Source organism: Uloborus diversus, chromosome 2 (genome assembly GCF_026930045.1).
Source record: "Uloborus diversus isolate 005 chromosome 2, Udiv.v.3.1, whole genome shotgun sequence".
In the NCBI taxonomy this organism is placed as follows: domain Eukaryota; kingdom Metazoa; phylum Arthropoda; class Arachnida; order Araneae; family Uloboridae; genus Uloborus; species Uloborus diversus.
The window spans coordinates 81,968,172-81,990,601 of record NC_072732.1 but is presented as its reverse complement, the minus strand read 5'-3'; the positions used below and the strand labels follow the sequence as shown (position 1 = coordinate 81,990,601).

The 22,430-nt window shown below is 34.4% G+C and overlaps 1 long non-coding RNA gene across 1 annotated transcript; it reads left to right on the top strand.

Moving 5' to 3' along the window:
- Positions 1–3,945: 3,945 nt before the first annotated feature.
- Positions 3,946–21,919, top strand: LOC129217137 (uncharacterized). The gene is made up of 4 exons (XR_008580192.1): positions 3,946–4,080; positions 6,983–7,178; positions 15,890–16,005; positions 21,715–21,919. It is a non-coding gene; the product is annotated as an uncharacterized LOC129217137 (long non-coding RNA).
- The last annotated feature ends 511 nt before the right edge of the window (positions 21,920–22,430 follow it).

Sequence of the window (22,430 nt, the reverse complement as noted above, 5' to 3'; positions counted from 1 at the left end):
TATAATAGCATCAGTGAATGACATTTCCTCACTTGTGACGCCATATGCAGAAGTAAAAAAGAAAATTGAATCTGCGCACCGATTATACAATATTTCTTTCAAAATATTTAGCTTTGTCAAATTATTTTAGAAATTGTCAAATCCTATGTTTTTAAGCATGCTCTTTCAGAAAAAAATACGTTTAAAATTTCGGAAACGATCCCATTCTCGTACAGAGGAGAGAGGACCATAATTTCTGCAGTTGAGCACAGAAATTTGATATTTTTAAGCAATAAATAAATAAATAAAATAAAATAAAATAAATGATAATACGTAATAACAATAAAGAAATAAATAAATACAAACTAAATTAATTAACAAAATTATAGTGATTTTAATAAATGACAGTATAAATTTTGAACACTTTTTTTTTTCTTTTTTGCAAAATATCGAAGTTCTCAAAATTAAAACATCGATGGTATCGATACATCTCACCAACAACATCAATATATATTTTAACATCGAAATTTTTAAATACATATACCAAAAGACGGGTGAACTGAAACAAATGCTTTTAAGGGATAAGTGAATATAGCCTGTAGCGTTGGACATTTAGCTTTCTTGGCGGGTTTGATGATTTTTTTACAAAACATTGAAAATCAACATATAAGCTAATTGGAATAAATTCTGAAACACCTTCTAGTGTTGATACAAAAACAAAAAAATGCGAAATAATTGGGAAAATAGAAATATGTACGAGACCAAATAACAAAAAAATATAAGAATGGGAGAAAAAAAGAGAGAGAGAGAGAGATGCATAAGACAAAAAAAAAAGTTCGAAGAAGATTTATTTTCTACCAAAATACAAAATATAGCCAATGTATTTTAAATATCTATTTAAAGCAATTTGAAATATGTACTGCTACAAACAGTATATGGTGCATATTTAATGTAAAATAAAATTATAATTTCCCTAATTGAATCAAAAATTAATTGCAGAAAGCTCAGAGTTAGACAAAACTCATGGTCTTTAAAATTTCTTTTTAATTTGAGTTTATTTTAAAAACTTTAAAATAAACTCAGTGTATATTACAAAAGTTTAAAACTTTTCCTGCTGTATAAGGTTATCTGAAACTTTATAAGTAGAATATCTTGTTCTATCAAGCGATTCGGTTTTACGATCCACTCCCATAAATATCTCATCTGGAATTCAATCATCCGTTTTGTTCGATGCCTTATCGTAAAACTTCCTTTTAAATGGCTGAAAAATTCCCTTTTAATTTCCTTTTCAACATTGATGGCTAAAACAGTCGTGTGTAAGGTGTGTTTAAGCGTAGTGGGGTATTTTTTCTCATCAAACAAAGGATAAATGTAGTAAGTATAAATCTACTTAACATATTTTAATTGCTATTTTATAATTTTCATTTTTGGTTTCCTATTCGATGTTTTGAAAATGTGATGCTTTAATATTTCAACATGATTTTAAGGGTTATAATTTTTTCTAGAAAATTATTTACCCATCTGCTGTCTCACGGAAAACCAAGAAAGGGAAAGGAATAGTTAAGGCAGAGGAGTTTACCTATGGGGAGGGGGGCGGGCACGTGGTTAAGTCCTTCGATTTCGGCGTGAAATACTAACTCTATTTTTCAATAGGGCCGTTTCCATGGACACTTTCGACCCCGGAAAAAACCTACTTTTCACTGCATTCCGGTTATTTGCGGGGTATATGTGGAATCTTTCTACTCCTGCTTGCATCTGGAGCAAAAGCGGATGAAAGCGGAGTTTTTACCCAGAGTGCATTACGCGAAACAAGTTCGTCTACTAGCCGCTAAGGATGCTGGGTAAAAACCGCTTTCTGGGGAAACCTCTTTTTACATGGAAACGGGGAATTTTTCAATCGGTTTTTTGCAGAGCCAGAGCGGGGATTTACCGGGTCGAAAAGTGTGTTATGAACGCGGCTAATGAGCGCAACTTTTCGAGCCATTTTTAAAGCCGCATAACTCAACAACTTACTGTAGAAATTGAAAAAAAAAAAAAAAAAAATCACTTATCCATGAATCAGTCAACTATGCGTTTGCGGGTAACAGAAAAAAAAATGTGCCAAAACATTTCAGGCAGAAGGTAAAAAATTAAAATCGACGACTATTCAAATCCCTACGAGAATTAGTGAAGCTTTGGCGAAACGTCTTCCGTGGAAGGTCGCAGTCACGTGGTCTCCCCTCACTTTCCCCCACGAAGATTCCTGCCTCAACAACCACTCCCCCTTGCCCTATCTATGTCTCAATGATCTGAGGAATTTTCAGGGGGTGTTTAGAGGCGTATTTTTCTTTTTTTTTTGGGGGGGGGGGTTACGATCTTGTGGGGGGGGGGGTCTTTGTGGTGTACTTAGGAGAGGTGTTCGCCCTTGGTCTTGGAGGGATGGGCACCCATGGTTAAGAAATATTACGACTTAGCGCACACTTAGAACAACACTGTCACAACTCAAAAACAGACAATTTTGAGGCAAAAAAGGAATTAATTTTGTAAAAGCAATTACTGATGACGCAGCCGATAAAACTTTAGATATGAATACTTCAGTTTTCGTTAATATTTTTATTATTCACAATATCCTTTGAACGAACATTTCTCTTTGGTTTTTAAATCATGGCATCGGGAACATCCCTACACATTCAAAATTATTTTCAGTCAAGTTTCGATGCAACGAATACCTCAATATAACGAATTATCTGTTTTGTTGAAATAAATTTTCAGTCCCGATTGAATTTTCGTTACGCTGCTTGAACTCTATTTCAACAAAATTTCCGTTACAACGAATAAAATTAGCGGTCCCTTGAAGTTCGCTACAACGGGATTTTACTGTATTATGAGAGCCATAAGTTAAAATGTAGATTTTGTTCTGTTGAGCTAGCAGTTGTGAACGTTTGACTCTTCGTAGCAAAGCAAGCTACATCAGATGTAACGACTCATATTTGCTACTATAAAATAATACACTTCTACTTCGCATTCTCTCTCTCTCTCTCTCTCTCTCACACACACACACACACACACAAGCGCGAGCACAAGAAAAAAAAACAAGAAAGTCATTAATTTGAATTTTAACGCCTTGAATTCAAATTATGTTTTTCTCAATCACGAACTGTGATAGGAACCTACTCGTTGGATTTCTTGTTTCTACAAATGACTCTTATCACAATTACAGTTGTGAAGACCTAATTTGAATTCAAGACATCAAAATTCAAAGTAATAACAGGTGTTAGATGCTAGATGTTGTGCGTTGGATGGTGCTTTTGGCTAAAAAGTATTGTATAAAACCGAGAGAGTCGATAGAAATAAAGTTGATTCGGGGAGGGGGGGATATGGACGCCACCGCTCATTATGTGGGACATGTTTGGAGACTTGTGGACCAGAGAAGTCAACTACGGTCAAGTGAAAACAATCAATCTTGATTGCTCAAAAAAAAAAAAAAAAAAAAAAAAAAGAAAGAAAAGAAAAGAAAAAAAGAAAAAGATGCATTCAGAAAAAGCAACTTAAAGTTAACTTTAAACAAAATCAAAGAAATAAAAGAAAAGATAACTTATTACTTTACGGTACCATACCAACAGCGTTTTTTTTTTTTTTTTACAAACAATTTTACAACTTATTCTGAGGTTTTCTGTACATTTTTCTTTAAAAACGATTTTTTACCCGTAAACGATCCTTAATCTTAATTCACGAAAAGTTAAAGAAACAAAAGGAAGAAAAAAATTTAAATTCTTGAACTAAAAGAAAACCATACTTTAAACTGAGATAGATGCCATTCTTCGATGAAAATAATATTGATGCAAACCATTGCTATTTTCACGAAAATTGATTTAAATGACATTTTTGATAAGTTTATGAACATTTCGGAAAAATACTGAGATTTAGCTTTTCAGTCGAAAGCATGTGATTGATTTATTTAAGCAGAATAGTGACATTTAGAATAACCGAGGAGTTTTATTGTCCATTTGCTCTTTCTTAAAGTTTGGTTGAGAAATGAAAGTTTGGTATTTATTGAATGAAACAGTTTGATATTGAAAGCGGAAGAAAAATCTAGCCATTTGGAATCTTGTCTACTGACCAGTAAGTAGCCATTAAATACTTAGAATAACTTAATTTTATGATAGAAATTCTAAAACTTTGAATGTAACTGTAAAACAAGTATTCAATTAGCATGTGTATAATTCTGTTTCGTGAACAATAAACATTTCTTGCATATGAATTTAAAGGTACAAAATATAGTTAAAAAATTATTGCATTTAATATTCGTGTTTCGCATATTGGACGATTCAGGAAGATTTGTTGCATGTTTCCTCCCCCCTCCCTTCTTCTTGCATTTCTTCATAATCGAAGCCCGCTAAAAGTATTGAACATTTGTATTGCTTACCAAATGAAATACGTATATAGATATTACAAAAACAAATTCCTTCGGAAAGAAGTTAAAAATAATACCATTATGAATTAAAAATGTCAGCACTTTTTCTTTCCAAGTCTATTTATTTCCATAATATATTTTATTTCATTTGCTGAGTTGAATATTGAAGTCATTTACGCATGCCCGCGCCAAGCCTGATCGGCGCCGTCGTGCAAATGTATCTTGAGCGCCTTTATGCAATTCGGAGAAAATATAGTTAACACCTGGAGTGAGGTACTGGAAATGAATATGGTATGGAAAAAAATACGTTTCCATTTGATTTATTAAAAAAACAATGTGTTAATATTTAATGTTGGATTACAGTATGCGTTTTTACTTCATATCTCGAAGTTATTTTGAGTTCATTAGCTCCTCTGATATGCTAATGCGGTTTAGAAAAAGAAAATATTTTAAACATAAAATTTAATGCCGCTCTAAATATCTCTTTATAATCGATGAATAACTATTCAAACTTTTATATGAATGTCAAAACATGACAACAGGGTACTGGGTACTGATCATATTTCTAAATTGAAGTTTAGAGGATATTCCGGCTTAAAATAATAGTTCTAGAATGCGGATTGTTAACGAAAAAGGCATTGAATTTAACATCTAATGTAAAAACTAGGTCCAAAGCTCTTTTTCAATTTAATACATAAACAGTTTTTTAAAAAAATGAAAAAAAAGGGAGGAGGAGAATCGAGTAATTATGGTCAAAAGTCGTTACTTTTTTAAACTAAAAAATAACCTAAATTATTGTTGTCTACAAGATATAAATATCACGTACAAGTAAATAATATATAGATGACCTTACCGTATTTTTTATGTATGATAACATGAAGCAGCCAAATTAACAGCGAAAAATTGTTTAAAATCACAAAAAGACACATTGCTCAAATTATGATTCAACATATTGACCGCAAGAACCAAAAATGGGGAACAGTTAATTTCTTGCACCTCATATACTCAACCCTATGTACAATAGACATACCGAAATGGCATTTGAGCTTCACATTAGGAAGAAAAATGTTAATGTATGCATTAATTTGCAGCACTTGTTTTCATTGTAAAACATAGCGCTTTTGAATAGCATGTTTAGACACAAGGCAATAATATTTCCTTTTAGATATATATATATAGGGAGACGGATTGCTTGTTTCAATGAGCAGCATAATTTCATCGCCACCATTTTAGAAAAAAATGAAAAGTTCAATTTTATGTTTTTGATTGGAAAAATCCCCCCCCCCCTTAGGAGCGTTTTTGATTGGTGGAGCACGGCGCCATTTTAACTCTGGCGTCGTCGTGTACCGCACGACCTTGCATATAGGGTCGGCGCCGCCCTGCATTTTCGACAGCTCCCGTAATTAGGGCTTAGTTTGCACGGAAGCTCACAGGAGCTGCACTTCTTTTCTATTTCATGCGAAATTTCACGCTTTAAACAAAATTCAGGCTATTTAAACACGAAATAATGTTCTGATGCCTATAGCGCTTCTGCACGTCTTCTGTCCGCAAATTTTCAAAACTATCTTTTTCTTTTCTTTTTTCTTAAAATCAGGCTTAAATCCTAATTTTATCGACTTTTTTTAAAAAATTCGAAATCTTAACAGAAACTCAGTTTTTGACACCTTGGCGAAAACAGAGCCAATAATAATAATAATAATAATATTTTTTAGCAGCTGTCAAGTATTGAAGCATTTTTATTATTATTATTTTTATACATTTTTGAATCTTTTTTTTTTCTTCTTCTTTTCTTTATTGTTGATTTTTCCGTGTTTCTGAAAGTTATAATTTCGTATAAAAATAGTCGGTCTTTTCAAATTGTTTGCTCATATTTAGTGTGATATAAAAGAATACCAATAAAACCAGATATTTTAAAAGTTATACATAATGAGTTTATATACTTTTTCCGGTATGAAATGAGTAAAATTGAAATATTGAACAAAAGAACTGTTAAAAAGGTTGTACCGTCCGTTAAATAATAAAAAAAGAGAAACATTTATATCAAAGCAGACAAAATGAAATGCAAAACATTTTCTGCACAGATTCATTTGAATGTCTTTACTGCTAGAAACTCTGCAGATGTTATTTAAAGAATTATTATTTAAATTTCAATGTCAAAAAAGGTGTAAAAAATAATATTCCAAAAATATACAGAAATAATATCGAGTACAAGGAATATCCAGTCTGAAAGGGGGCGGGGGGGGGGACACTAGTTTTACCTGCAAAAAAAAAAAAAAAAGAGCAGACGATAATATTTATTATCAGAGGCAATATTTTTCCCTTCAATAATTTAGCTTTCAGGAACTTATTCCATATGGTGAAGTTGAGGGAATACAAAAAGGTTTGTGGGCTCTCTCCAAAAATGTTTCGCCTCGCCATTGATGCGGGGCAGCTGAGAGTCAAAAAAGTGTTTGGCACTTGTCAGAACAACCCTTGACACAGCTTAAAATAAATAACTCTTAACCGGACTCTAGTTTTTATTTTTACTCTATGATGCTAAATCAGCATTACTTTCGGTTTCATTAAAGCATGGGAATGAAAAAGGTTTTATTATTTTCATTTTTATTTTAGGTTATTATGAAAGCCCTCTTTATTTTTGTGACTTTGGTGAGCGTAGTGATTCTAGCGCTCGGACAACTGACGCCACCTCGACCTGGAGAATTTAATATGATGCGACAAGGAATGGGAGGAGCTACAGCTCAGGGCGGAGCTGCTGCACAAGGAGGAGGAGGAGGAGGAGGAGGAGGAGCAGGAAATGATGATTACCGTAAGGATATCCATTAAACAGGCAAATTCTGCCTCTTCTCATACTTAGCAACTTTTGACAACCGATTGAATCGGATGCATCTTTCCAAAAATGACCTATTATGCGTCAAGATTTTTCGGGAATCGCAACTTGAAGATCTTAGTGCAAGAAAGAGACACATCACCCGTAAAAACTTTTAGGGAGAAAAATCATTCAAAAATTTAGCCTTTATATTCAATATAACGTTAGAATTTGTCTCTATTAAACAATTTCAATGACACATTAGTAAAATGTAATGCTATTATTCTTCGGCACTACAGCCCAAGACAGGTCAAGGTCGTCTCAATAATTTTTCGTCATCTTGCCCTCTTTGACACCATTGTTCTCCATCATCCAGCACTGATCGTCTGGAGGTCTTTTTCTCTCTTTCGGAATGCACAAGAGAACGTCACCTTCTTAGATGGTTCGTTGTCGTCCGATCCGTAAGGTGTCCTAGCCAGCGAATAAAAAGGTTATGTTACCTATGAATTATTGATTGTTATGTATCAGAGTTCTGCGTTGGCAATGGAACTGCCCCCTTCTTGCACAGGGATATTCAATTTCAAAAATCTCAAAAAAAAAAAAAAAAAAAACTCAAGATTTTAAAATTGACTTAAAATGTTTTTTTCCCCTCGTACTTTTTAATTTTTTTGTCGCACACTATGCTTTGTTGTATCTGAACTGGTAAGAGATCTGAAGAAGAGGGCGGGGAGTCTTATTTACCCCTTCATTTTTGTTAACGGAAATTGCTCGAAAACAAGCCTAATATATGTATTTCAAATTGTAGGATTTAATTAATTAATGCAGTCAATTTCATGAGACATGTCATGATTTCAGACACATTCTCACCCCTAGAAACTCGGATAAGTTGACGTATTTTTATGGGTGACTGTCGTTTTTGGCGTTATTTTTCAGCTGGGTGCAGGGAGAGAGAGAGTGACTAGAGAGAGAAGAAATGCACATCAATTGGCAATGTAACGTCAAATCAGAATTGATGTTATTTTGTAATTCACCTATGTGAATATTATACACTGGTGTGCAAAAATTAAGGACGAGACGGTTTTTTCAATATAACTTTGTACAAAAGCTTTCCAAATCAACACATTTAATACCGTAAGATCCCCAATACGTAAGGACATGTGTAATGTAAGCAACACTTACTAACAGAGAAATCAGAGGGATAAAAAGAAGCTTTATTGAAAAAGTAGCATGGAGCGTAATGCGACTGAAGGCCGAAACATCCCTGTGATGGGTGTCTAGCAAGAAACACTCGGTCTTTAGTAGGGGATATGATCTTCCCGGACTGCTAGGCAGGTTTCACAGCTTCTGCCCATGCTAAGAATGAGGGTGTCAATGAGTTGTTGAGGCATTGCTGCCCATTCGCCTTGCAGCGCCAATCGAAGCTCCCGAATCGTTACTGGTGGTAAGGTACGAGCTGCCAAGCTTCTGCCTAGAAAATCCCATACATGCTCGATGGGATTGAGATCCGGAGATCGTGCCGGCCAATCCATACGTTCAATATCCTCACTCTCTAAAAGCTGTTCGGCAGCTACTGTGCGATGACATGGTGCATTGTCGTCCATGAAAAGGAACTGCGGACCCATAGCGCCTCTAAAAAGACGCACATATGGAAGAAGAATCTCGTTACAATAACGGGTCCCGTTGACTGAACCTGCGTCGAAGATGTGAAGGTCTGTACGATTACCAAGCATGATGCCTCCCCAAACGAGAACACCGCGACCTCCATACCTGTCCCTTTCAATGATGTTCGAGGGATGATTGCGGCTTCCCCGATCTCTCCAGATGAGTATGCGATGAGAATCGCTACTCAGACTGAATCTGCTCTCATCTGTAAAGAGTACTCGTCCCCATTCATTGTTTCTCCAATTCCGGTGTTCCCGGCACCACAGAGAACGCCTTCTCCGATGGACAGGCGTTAGAGGTACACTACACACCGTATAGGGCGTCGTGCAAACAGACCACCACCGTGCGGGTCTTCTGGCCACGGTAAAACGCAATATATGTCGTCCAGTCGCATGTGTCGTGTGTCTAGCGATTTCTCCCGCTGTCTGCCGCCTGTTTCTTCTGGCCTGTAAGACAATATACCGGTCATCTGCGGGTGTGGTTCCTCGTGGACGACCACTATTGAACCCCCGGATAGCTGTTCCTGTAATTTCAAATTGTCTCCAAAGTCGTGAAACGATGCTGTGAGCAACTCCGCAGCCACACTTGTCACACTGCGGCCTTCCTCCAACTTCCCAATGATTCGACCTCGGGTAAAAGCATCCAGATGTCGTCTTCGCCATTTCTCGCTGAGGCAGCAACTCGATGTGATTTTAACTGCTATACGGCGTGCAATCTCTTTGCCAGAAATACTGATCTTACACCGACAACATGCTTTATACTACTCAGACACTCCCCATTACGTCTGCCTGCATATCTGCGCATGTGTCTACCGTACATCACCTTACTTAATCTCCTGATTGGTCTTTCTGTCCGCTCTGCCTCTTCGTACAGCTAATATGCTAATTTTTCGACTTCGTCCTTAATTTTTGCACACCAGTGTATATCTCTCCAGAAAATGCAGAGTGCCCTTTTTTTTCCCAAGGAATATAAATACACTACCTGTGACGTTTTCTGAGGAGTGGCATTCATTTTGGAGAAGTGAAATGCGCAGAAGCTGTGATGATCGAAATACGTAGTGACCAATTCCATGAAAGTTTTCTAAGGATGAAATGTAAGATGGCAGGGAAATGAGAGTGTACTATTGTGATTTTTAACCTTTAGAATGTTTGAAGTTTTCAATCGAAAAAAAGTAAAAAAATCAAATAAAGTAATTAAAAAATTCCAACCGCTTTTTCTCCCCATTTTTCATGATACCAAATTTTTATTTAAAATACAAAACGTAAAAATACGATTGACTAGTTTTTGAAGGGTGTTTTCGATTTCCAATGCGTAAAATACTCTTGTGTGTGTGAACAGTAGCGGATTTGGGGGGGGGGGGCAAAAGGATGAATTGATTTAACTATTTTATTCAATATTTTTAATTGACCTCTCTGTAGCATTTTTTGTATAGTTAATTAAAAAGAACACAAAACACACAGAGCATATTTCAAATAAAAGCATTTTTGTATGCTAAAGAAGTAATACTGGAGTCAGAGGCTCAGAGTGTCAGAATACATTTGCGCGTTCTTCAAAAAATGTGTAGGTGTGCCTAAAAGCAGAGATGGGCAGATTCGTATTCGTAAATCCGAATCCGAATTTGATTCACAACACCTTAACGTGTCAATCCGAATACGAATACATTCGTATTCACAAGTGTGAATTCGAATAGATTCATATTTGCAAGTGTGAATCCGAATACGAAATTCGGATTCATACCTATGAATCCGAATCCGAATCTATTCAGATTTAGATTTGTGAATCCAAATCATTTCTGATTCACATCTATGAATACGAATCTATTTGGATTCACACTTGGATTCAATGAAAAATTCAATTTAAAAGGCCAATATAAATAAATACATGTTTGTTTGTACTTCGCTACAGTTCGAGTTTTGGGTGTTAGCGAGTTTTTGGATGTATATTTATTGGCGTCAAACTAAGTAATTGACCCGAAAAAGAACTTCCTACTATTAGGAGCCCCAAGTCGAATACGACTGAACCCAGGTTTTAGAAGTCCATAAAAAGTTAAAAATCATGATTTTATGGTCATAAACTCTAAAAATTTCAGCTAATTTTTTGTACAGTCAAGTGCCCAAACTTAGGAATTTTGAACTTTTACCTTTAATAGCATATTAGTCATACGTTTTCCATTCGAACGAAGTATTCTATTTTCAGGATGTGCCTTACGACGTCCCTTCAAGACAAGGTATAAGTGTGTAGATTTGTCCCTTTAAAAATAAAACAAAAAAATGTTCATTGTCCCAAGTTAGGGACTTCCCTCCCTAACTTGGGACACTTTTTATTTTGATCTTTCTTTCATGTATTCAGCAAAACATAATAGTTTGGGACACCAACTGTCATTTTAAAGAAGTTTATTTTACAACCCAATAAAGAAAAAAATATCATTAGATAGAAATAAAATGATCTGGTAAACTTTTAACGATGATCAGAATGCACACTTGCCTTTGAAAACATTGAAGGTCTAACCTGCCTTCTTAATTCTTTTGAATTTAATATTTCTGCTTTCCTCTCTTGGAAACATAAAAGCAATTGATAAACCCAAATAATTATTAGCACAGCTTATTTTTAGCTTTTAATGTTCCTTATTTCACATCATTTCACATTCCTTCCCATTCCTTCATAGTAATGTTAAATTCACTTCAAATGAATTAGCCTGATCTATACTTAGAGACCCTTTTTCATTTGTAGAAGTTACAAATGTATTGTTTTGACGAAACGTCTTTTGTTCATGAATAGTTTAAATTTTTTTACCAATGACAACTGTTCTGTCTTGTTATGGTATGACATATTTATTGTTATCAAAATATCACTGAATTTATAAAATTTTGTATCCATACGCTTTTATTAATACAATTCTTCAGTTTTTTCCTCAATATTCTTTATAGACACTATGGTTTAATGCCTTAACTTGGAACAGTGTCCCAAATGTGGAACATATTTGCAATTTCTCAAATTTATGAATAAATAAGTTCAACTGAATTAGTTAGGTGCAAATGAATTTGCCCAAAAGAGACACAGCTACATAGTCGAGATGAATTGTGAAACGAATTCACACTAATGCTGCTCAGTTAGGGTAGGTAACCAAAGTTATGTCAATACTTAAAAATTGCATATTTTTTTGAAATTTACAAACTTATAAAAAAAAAACCCATAAAACTGATACATCAAAGTTCAACTCACATAACCTCACAAGAACACTATTAATTTATTCTGTAACACAGCGTTTCTTAAATTGTGCTCCTTGGAACACCAGGGTTCCACGGAGCTCTCTCAGGGGTTCCATGAGACTTGAATGTTATCTTTTCACACATTTCAAGTTTTTAACTTAAAAAATAGATAAAAATAATGCCTTTTCAAACTTAAAAATAAATTCCTTTTTCCTTTCGTATACTAATCTGAGCATTATTACTCAGCACTTCTCACCTCATGGCTTCAAAAGTAAACTAAAATGCGTTTTAAAAACTTAAGTTTTGAGAAAAATATCAGATGAAGATGTTCACTCCCGAACATCACAAACTGTCATTACAACAGTTTAATAGTGACTTCAATGTTAAAAAAGTTTCGGGAGGGCATCCCAAACTCCCTTCCCTACAACATTACAAAATATTGCCTAAAATTACGTTTTTTACGGCAGTTTCAAATTTTCTGCTTTTCATGCTAGTTATACTCTCTCAGTATTTATGACGGCAGTTTAAAGGACAATTTCAATATTTAAGGGGACACTGGACGTTCAAAAGGAAGAAATTTTTGTCAAATTTTTGAAATTTTTATTTTTTGAATTTATTTGAATATGAGGACAATTTTGTGAGTTTTGTTTCATTTATTATAGTATAGAGAATGACTTAAAATAAGTTTCAGTGTTGTGAAATCAAAATAATTACGCAAGGGACTTTTCAAAGTTTTGTTAATTATCGTTAAGGTTATTTACATTTTTTTAAGTAATTGGTCTTCTAATTAAAATTTTTTAATGAAATTTTATAATTAAGCTTGTACTAGTGTTTAAAGTATATGCTTAAAATTTCATGCAAATCCATCCATAATTAAAAAAGTTTGTTTTCAAGGTCCAGTGTCCCCTTAACGAGTAAGGACCAGTTTAAGAAGCAGTACTCTGTCGTGATAAAGCACAAAAGTCATATCTGTACTTTTTATCAAAACTGAGTTATTGTCACGACGTGGTTCGAAACTTATTTTACCTACGTACAATGCTTTGGGATTATTTGTGGATGAGAAATATTTTTTAAAAAGTCCTGGAAAAGTGGAACTTTAATCAAATGTTCGTAAAACTTTGAAAAGCAGTTTCTTATTTTGAGCTCGGCTGCAGATACAACTTTTGTGCATAGCACGGCAGTACTAGTCAAGACTCAAGAGCGCCTAAATGTTCTAGCTCTGTGTGATTCTAATGTCAACACACAGTGAAAACAAAGTCTGATTTATAATTAACTGAAAAATTTAAAACTTTTTCGGTGTAAATTTATGTGAATTATTGACACAATTGTTGGTAAAACACATTACTTATTCTTTTATTAATAAGAAAATAAATGAATCGTGTAACTCATGCATAAATTCTGAGGTCATTTATTTTTTAAAAAAATACTCAGAATCACAAATAGGAGTGTATTGGTATTTTTGAATAACAAATAATAATTAACAGTTATCAATAATTAGGCTGCTTTATAATGAATTCCATTTAATTAGCAATTTAATGACAAATACACTAAACTCCCGATTATCGGCGGTCGTTTTATCCGCAATTCGAACTATTCGCGGGTCTTTTCACTATTTTTTTTAGAACGGTCATTAAATGTTTTTTAAACCTATGATTGTGTTACTGTTCGTTTTTAGCTTTTACATATATATCTGTGGTAAAATTATATAAACAAATCAAAGTTTCAATTTACATTACTTTGGTAGAATTCCACTTTTAAAATTTTTGAACCCATTACAATATCGTCATTTTTCTTCGGAAATTCACTAGCACCCAAAACTCGACCTGTAGCGAGGTACAGACAGACATTTCTTTATTTATATTGAGCTTTTGAATTGAATTTTTCAGTGAATCCAAGTGTGAATCCAAATGGATTCGTATTCACAGATGTGAATCAGAAATGATTTGGATTCATAGGTCTGAATCTGAATAGATTCGGATTCGGATTCATAGGTATGAATCCGAATTTCGTTTTCGGATTCACACTTGCAAATATAAATCTATTCGAATTCACACTTGTGAATATGAATGTATTCGTATTCGGACTGACAAGTTAAGGTACTGTGAATCAAATTCGGATTCGGATTTACGAATACGAATCTGCCCATCTCTGCCTAAAAGGTTATTTTGATCCAGGAAGCTATTAGATAAATAATAGATTTATTTTTCAGCTTATAAAAATGCAAAATGAAAGAAATCATATAGTATAGTAGGAAAACCATGATATTAATGGAAACGGCATGTAATATCACTATGTTATCTCAACTGTCTCATGGCTTCAAGAACAAATCAGCAATCAGCAATTTCATGCATTCATTTTTCATTCATTTCATTTGCAAGCATTTTGTGTGCTTTGAAATTCACACAGAAATAGTCCCGAATTCTTCAATAAAACCTATACGTTTAATAGCTATAATTTTCTTAATTAAATAATATTTTATAGTTAAAATACTATAAAATAATTTCAAAAACTCAAACGAAGTATGGGTATTTTTTTTTTTTTTTTTATTGAATAACCTTGCCCTCGTGTTTTAATTATACGACATTGTTTCTAAAATTAAAACCGCTCAGTGTATAGCATCTCGGTGACATTATATTGGGTTTAGTATTTAATTGGCTTGAAACGTTAAAGATGATTTACGTCCACATTCAAAGTATATTAGTGCATAATATGTATGTACTTGTAAGTAGATCACTAGCCTGAATGGATCCTAAAAAAAAATTAAAAAATTAAAAAATTTAAAATAAAGTAATGAAAACTTTGTTATAAGACATCGAATGTGGCCGGGGGGGGGAGGTGCTATTCAATATCCCAGTAGTCCAAAAGATTTTTCTGTATCCGCCCCTGTGTGTTGTGGAGAAGCGTTAAAATATCTCTGCTTCTTTCACACTGTCATGCAGAAAATGTTTAACAGTTTCGCTTTTGTTTCTTTACGTAGAAAAAGGCAGCGTGTAATGATTAACTAAAATTTTATTCCCCTTTTAAACTACTAGGAAAGTTACTAAAAATTTTATGAAAAAGCATTCAAGTGTTTTGCGCTCTTCGTCACCAAGAGCAATTGATGAGGGAGAGTGGTTTTTGGAGGAAGGAATATGACGCCCATAAAAACAATTAATTAAAAAATGCTCTAAAAAGAAATTTGTGCGTATTTTGCGGAAATTTTTGAAAGAAATTAAGGAGTCAGTAAGCACTTGTCCGCTTACTTCTTTAGATAAAATAATACACGACCGAATCAAAAAATTAAAAGTATATTAGAAAATCTTTAGTCTACTTTGGGTCCTCATTTTCCGACTCTTGCACATTTTGCATATCGCGACAAACTTTGATGAGATGGGATCAATTGAAGGTTATTTCCAAAATAAGCGCCACAAAATAGCCAAGAACCAACTATCAAAATCTAAAAAATGCAACCTCACATGTTTAGTGTAAAATAGTATTCCTTTCCTATTTCTGTTTTCAACAAGGTTTAAATTTGTAATTTCTTTTACTTTCTTCGGGATGGTCTCTGAAATTAAGAAAATGGTAGAACGTTAGATCATACACGAATGTTTACTCATAATCAGCAATTTATCCAAATGTCGTAGAATGATTTTTATAAGCAATGCCGGGTCTGGGGCCACTTCGTCCTATTTCTCTGTGTGTGTGATTTTTGTAGAAACTCGAACTTGTAAGGACTGAAGCTTCAAGATTTGCTCCGGCTCAGAAAAATCGTAGACCCGACTCTGTTTATAAGTCAATGCATTTTTCTTAATGCCTAGAGAAAAGGGCATGCGTATTCTTACTTTTTCCTCACTTTTTCAGAGATGCAACTCGCACAATATTGGTATGATATGGCAAATTTCTGGAGTGATTTAGGAGAATGGTGGAGCAACTTATCAGAAAGAGTGCGTCGAATATACTCTACTTAACTGCATTACGTAAGTATTAATTAATTCCACGGCTAAGCATCATACACGTGTACAGGAACCAGTGGCGGATCCAGACGATTCTGTTGAGAGGGGCGAATAAGTAATGCACAATTGAGGGGGGGGGGCTACTAATGAAAATAACATTTAAAAAAAAGTTAAGAACTGAAACATGACGAGTTTTTTTTTTCCCCGAATCTATACTATTAATATAAAGCTGAACTCAGGACGCTTTATCTACGCGCTAATCTCAGGAACTAGTGGTTCGAATTGATTTTTTTTTTTTTTTGTGTTGAATAGTCCATTGATTGAGGAAGACTATAGGCTATATAACATCATGCTATGATTAATAGCAGTGGAGCAGCAATAAAAAATGTTATGAAAACGAGAAAATTTATATCATAATGTAAAATGCTTGGAACGCCGAATATATGTATTCACGGTGGCTCGAACTGAAAGTATCGGATTCGCCATCCAGTGCGCGTAGGTTCGAGTCAGCCATGAGGCAGATCTCGAGATTCCTCAAAATCGAACTAAGTTCTACCTACATTTCAGGGAAAATCCTAAACAATGCTAAAAATGAGTTGTAAAAACAATACGAATCATTGTCTTATTTTTCTCCTTAATGAATTAATTAACTAATAATATAAAGCTGAAGAGTTTGTTTGTTTGAACGCGCTAATCTCAGAAACTAGTGGTTCGAATTGAAAAAATCTTTTTGTGTTGAATAGTTCATTGATTGAGGAAGGCTATAGGCTATATAACATCATGCTATGATTAATAGGAGTGGAGCAGCAATAAAAAATGTTATGAAAACGGGGAAATTTATATCATAACATAAAATGCTTGGAACGCCGAATATACGTATATTTTTGAGGTAGACCGTGCAACTCCGGCAATGCAGCTAGTAATGTATATGATTCAAAGAGTTTGAAGAATTTTCCCCAGTCGTGTTTTGATATTAGAGTTTCGAAAACGTAATTTTAGATATCTTTAGTCATGCTAAAAACCAGGAGGTTCGGAGGCTTTCCCCCGGAAAAAATTTCGAAATTGAAGTCTTAAAAACGCAAGTGTATAGGCCATCTACCACCTTTGATGACGTAGCAGAAGGCTTTCCCCACAAATATTTCGATGTAGAATTTCCAAAAACGCAATTTTAGATGATCTTTGAATGATATTGAAAGATGAAGAAAGAGGAGTTCCTCTCCAGAAATTTTTCGACATTGAAGTCCTGAAAACGCAGTTATAAGCCATCTTTTATGACGTTGGGGGAGGATACTTAGTTCGGAACTTTCCATTGGAAATTATTCGAAATGGGAGTCTTGAAAATGCGTTGGTTTGCCATCTTTGGTAGCGTTAAGGGAAGGAATGGGACCAGGAGTCCCTCAACTCTTCGATATTGAAGCTTCAAAAAACGCAATGTTAAGGGATTTTCATTGATGTTAGGGGAAGGGCTCGGGTTCATGGGCTCTCCCCGGATTTTTTCGGAATTGAAGTCCTAAAAACGTAATTCAATTACCTTCTTTAAAGACATTAAGTTCAAAACTCTGTCGGAAACAGTGGATCAGCTATGGGGGGTGGGCTAAATTTCCTCCCAGAACTACAAAACATTCATTTCCCTCCCCCCCCCCCCAAAAAAAAATCACGGTCGGGAAAACAATATTTAAACTTTTCTAAGCAAGGTGGGGGTTTGAACAAAATATTTTACTGGTTATTGACCGGGAAACAGTCACAAATCTCTTTCCAATTCTTAAACATAAGCATAAGAGTAATTTTTCGTTATGAGCAACCCTACTTTTATAAGAGAGCAAAATGGTCTTAATACAGCACAAAAGGGGATCATACTCATCATCACTTCTGGAGCTGCAGAAATCTTTTTTAGAGAAACTTTTTTCGCAGAGAGAGGAAGCCTACCACTTTTCCTTTCCTGTGGCTCTCTCAAAATTCTCATTGAAAGATCGGAACAGCTATTAGCTAACATTTGACATTCATAAAGACATAAATCTATAAAAAGATGATTTTTTGAATGACCTCACGATAAATGAATATAAGGTTAAAATAAAGGTAATTAAAACTGTATTGTGCATGTTCACGCATCCCCCCTTTTCTTTGTTTCATAGTAATTGTCATATCAATATGCGAGTCAGTTAATTTAGAGCAAATAAAATAAATGAATAAATACTAAGCCACAGAAACTACTTGATTTAATGAATTGAAAAATATTTTCGAATTATTAAATGAAGGAGAAAGAAAGCAAAAAATATTTTTCGATTTCGAAAAGCCAAATCTGAAATTTTTTTTTGGATGCGCCTCTTCCCGGAAATATGTTGATATTCAATTTAAAAAACATAATTAAATTTTTTTTAGTGATGTTAGGAAAAGGTGAGGTTTTGTTGTCCTTCTGCGGAAGGTTTTTGGAACTGGAGTCTTAAAACGAATGGGATTCAAAGAAATCTTCCACGGTGATATTTTCGAAATTGAAGCTCCAAAGATTAAAATTTTTTGACGATCTTCGATGACATTAGCAAAAGGGAGTTCAGGGACTCTCTATTGGAAATTTTTAAAAATTAACAAGTCGTAAAAATGCCGTTGTAGGCGATTTTTTGTAATGTGTTGGGGAGAGGGGGGTCGGAGAGTTTGGTAACCTTCTCCCAGAAAATTTTCGAATTTACAAACCTTTTGGGTAAGGGGGGAGGTGATCTCCCCCCGCCCCTGCGGATCCGCCACTGACAGGAAATTGATACACTTTGTGAAAGAAATGGCTTCCCTTGCTGATGGCTAACAGGAAAACCACGCAAGAACTTTCTTTTAAAAATGAAAAATCTATTTTATTATGTTCGGGGTTAAAAGGAACCCCTTTATTATTGCAAAAAGTTGAAGGCTTCTTAAGTAAGTTGAATACTTAATTCACCCATGTTACTGCGAAGTGCGAGCAAATTTAATTTTCATGTAAATACGAATGTTGGGAAATGATGTTCAGCGGGCAATCCCGCTCACTTAAATATCTCTTAACAGAATTGAGTTGAAAATCTGCGATCGGCCTCGCCTAGTAGGCAAATATTCATCATAAGTTCTCAGTGTAATGACCCTACTAGCAAAATTTCTTGCATCAATCTTGACAGATCTTGATATTATACTGACGGCGTCAATATTGACGTGTTTCATACTGCGTAAAGCTTGCATAAAGATTAAAAAGCAATATTACAATAACAACACGTATGCAACATTGCATTCATCTAAAAATATCAATATTGATATTACCTTACAATAACAACATTGCATACATGTTGACGCCGTCAAGATGTATTGATTTCATGCTGTCGCCGTCAAGGTAATTAGTACACAATGGAACAGGTGGACCTTCGTTGATGCTTGCGCATGCGCACAGTTCTTTCTACCCAACGTCCCTCGCATTGCTGGCACATCTTCCTCTTTCGACCTACGGTTCAGTCGGTTCAGAGGAGCTGCACGTGGCGTTGCGTTCTTTATGCTTCGTTAAGTTGGTTGCTTAGTTATTAGTGTGGAATAGTATTGTTTTAGGAATAACTTATGAATGACTGATAACTGCATTTGTTTATTAATATAGTACTAAACAAGTCATATCGCAGACGATGTGCGATCAATGTTTGAAATGGCCGAAAATAACTTTTTTCGTCCCTAGACTTTGAAACAAAGGACATGAAGCCCAGAATTTCGTATTATCACTTCAATCTCATGAGTAAGATTAATTTTATTCAATGGTTATTTATGTTATTCTTTAAGATAAATTCATGTGTTTTGTCCATGGGATATTTTCAATGCTGACATCCATTTGGAAATGTACTTTATTGTATTTATTTACTTATTTATTATTTTGCTTTCTTTACTCTTAAATGTGTTATAAAAACTTCCGCAATTGTTCCTAACCAGGCATTTTATGTCTTTATAATACAATTAGAAGCATGAATTTAAAAAATAAGTCAAGTGTTACGCAAAACGAAAAAACTTTCATTTTTTAAATTAAATTGCGAGTACTATTAATACCTTTATATGAATTTCCGATCAGATGTCAGCTTTAAGGAAATATTCTTAGGCTATAGAAAACTAACTTGAAGAATAACAGAAATGAAATTTAATTCTCGAGTTTAAAGTGAAAATAATACAAATAAATAAATAGATAAAACACCTTGCAAACGTACTGATTTCATACTGTCAAGTCAATGTATCCTGACATTTTCCTGTCATATCAATACGTATGCAATATTACAAAAGCAAGATCATCTTGCCTAGACCTTGATTTCATGCTGTCATGACAACATCTTGATATTATCCTGTCATATCAATACGTATGCAAGATTACAAAAGCAAGATCATCTTGCCTAGACCTTGATTTCATGCTGTCAGGACAACATCTTGATATTATCCTGTCATATCAATACGTATGCAATATTACAAAAGCAGCCAACCTTGATATTTTCCTGATATTATGCTGCATACACCTTGTCAGTCAATATTGTGTGGCAGCCTGCTGACAGCATAAATGGAGTAACATAACAACATTGAGGCAGCATTAATGCAAGATGATTTTTCTTGCATGTCAACCTTTATGCAATACTGAGGCAAGATATTTTGCTTACTGAGGATGATATAATCATTGTCGGAAAGAAAGTGTTTTTGTAATCTCATGTTTTTACATTTTAATTGTTTTATTATTAAGAAGTTCAGCATTATTTATCTTAAAAGTGTAATCTAATTTTCAAATGCTAATTTACCATATTACGATTATAAAATATGTAATGTATACATCATTTAGCTGCACTTTCCACGCCAACTACAATGTTCAACATGACGCTCCCTCACGTGAGCTTTTGACACCAGCGCAGAGGGGAAAATTGATGAGTCGTAGTTTGTGACAATGATGATCATGACCAGATGATTTGCTTTCTATTAGACCTATAGTGACAATACGTAGAATTCAGGAAAGATAAGGAAGAGTTGTTTCGCTGCACACTATGAGAAATGGTGGTATAAAACCTCATGTATTGCTCGGAACAGCCCACAAAACCAGGCATGATTTTTGCCATTGGAGATTATTGCTCAATCCATGGTGTAATTCAGTAAATAAATAAAATCTAAAAAATTCCTAAAATTTTCGGGCTAATTAATTTATTCCACACTAGGGTGCCTGCTTTGTACTTTTAAAAATGTAAAATAATGTACTTTTAAAAATGTCCCGGGCAAAAAGTGGTCAATCCCTTTTGGACATTGCAGATGTATTTATTCTTTTTTTCAAATCAAATAATATCTTCTGTAAGAAGTATGACTCCACCTTCAAAATTTCAAGCAAAAACACTAAAATGTTATTAATTTTAGTTACAGTAAAAAGGTTATATTTAGGTTAGTTGGCATTAGGATTAGTTAGTTGTTTCGCTGCTCACTATGAGAAATGGTGGTATAACCTCATGTCGGTTAGTTGGCATTAGGAGATGGCAACTAAGTTGAAATTGGATGATCAAACCTTGCAAGGTCAGTTAAGTGATCTAGTGATCTTGGAAAGGACAAAAATGTCTCCTTTGATTCTTGCAACAATGTTTTCGCTTTAGTGATGAGCGTCATTCCTTTATTTTAGTTCTTTGAGTATTAAAAATCTGTCACAACGTGGTGTGAAATAAAATGCAGTGAATCATGTAAACATTTCTTTTCTATGTGGGTCCAGTGTTTCTTTTTTTATTATTTTTATAGGTTGTGAAATAAACAAGCACGGCTCCTATGATGATTATATATTTGAAGCAAAGTCTTCAATGTTCCGTGAAAAGGCTTGAATGTGGAGAGAATTGCCTCATGTATTCCAACCTAAGAAGATTGAACAAATGAAAACTTTTCATGAGCAATTTTCCATTTAGTATGATTTTTGGAGTTGTTTCTGTTCATAAATATTTTGACTATTTTTGAGATCTATTTCCTTTTTTAAATTATTGGAACATTTATTTACCAATCATGTTTGCTCAACCGTAGTTCACGACATTGTTAGAACCCTGATTTATCACAAACTAAACTTCAATACTATATGATGACACAGACAATTCGATTATTGGTTTTATATTTAAGTCTTTTTGCATCGTCACATCCCCTCAAAGGCGACGGCGCACCATCTCAAATCCTCCCCAAATAACGAGACCCCACAAAATGAGATAAAAACTCTATGAAATAACAGCCCAAAGAATTTCAATGGCACAGTCAGAGCTATGAACCCCCTTCAATCAGCTACTACTCCGACCTCTACCCTAAACCTCTCTGAGCGGCTACCCTTCTCAATAGCAACTTTTTTGCGGCACGGATTTTTTAGTCCATTGACTTAATGTTAAAAACACTCCTAGCAACGGCCACCCAATCCTTCTAAACGGCCGCCGAGTGGATACGCACATTCCATTTTTCAGGAAAATCTATTCACTTTCTGT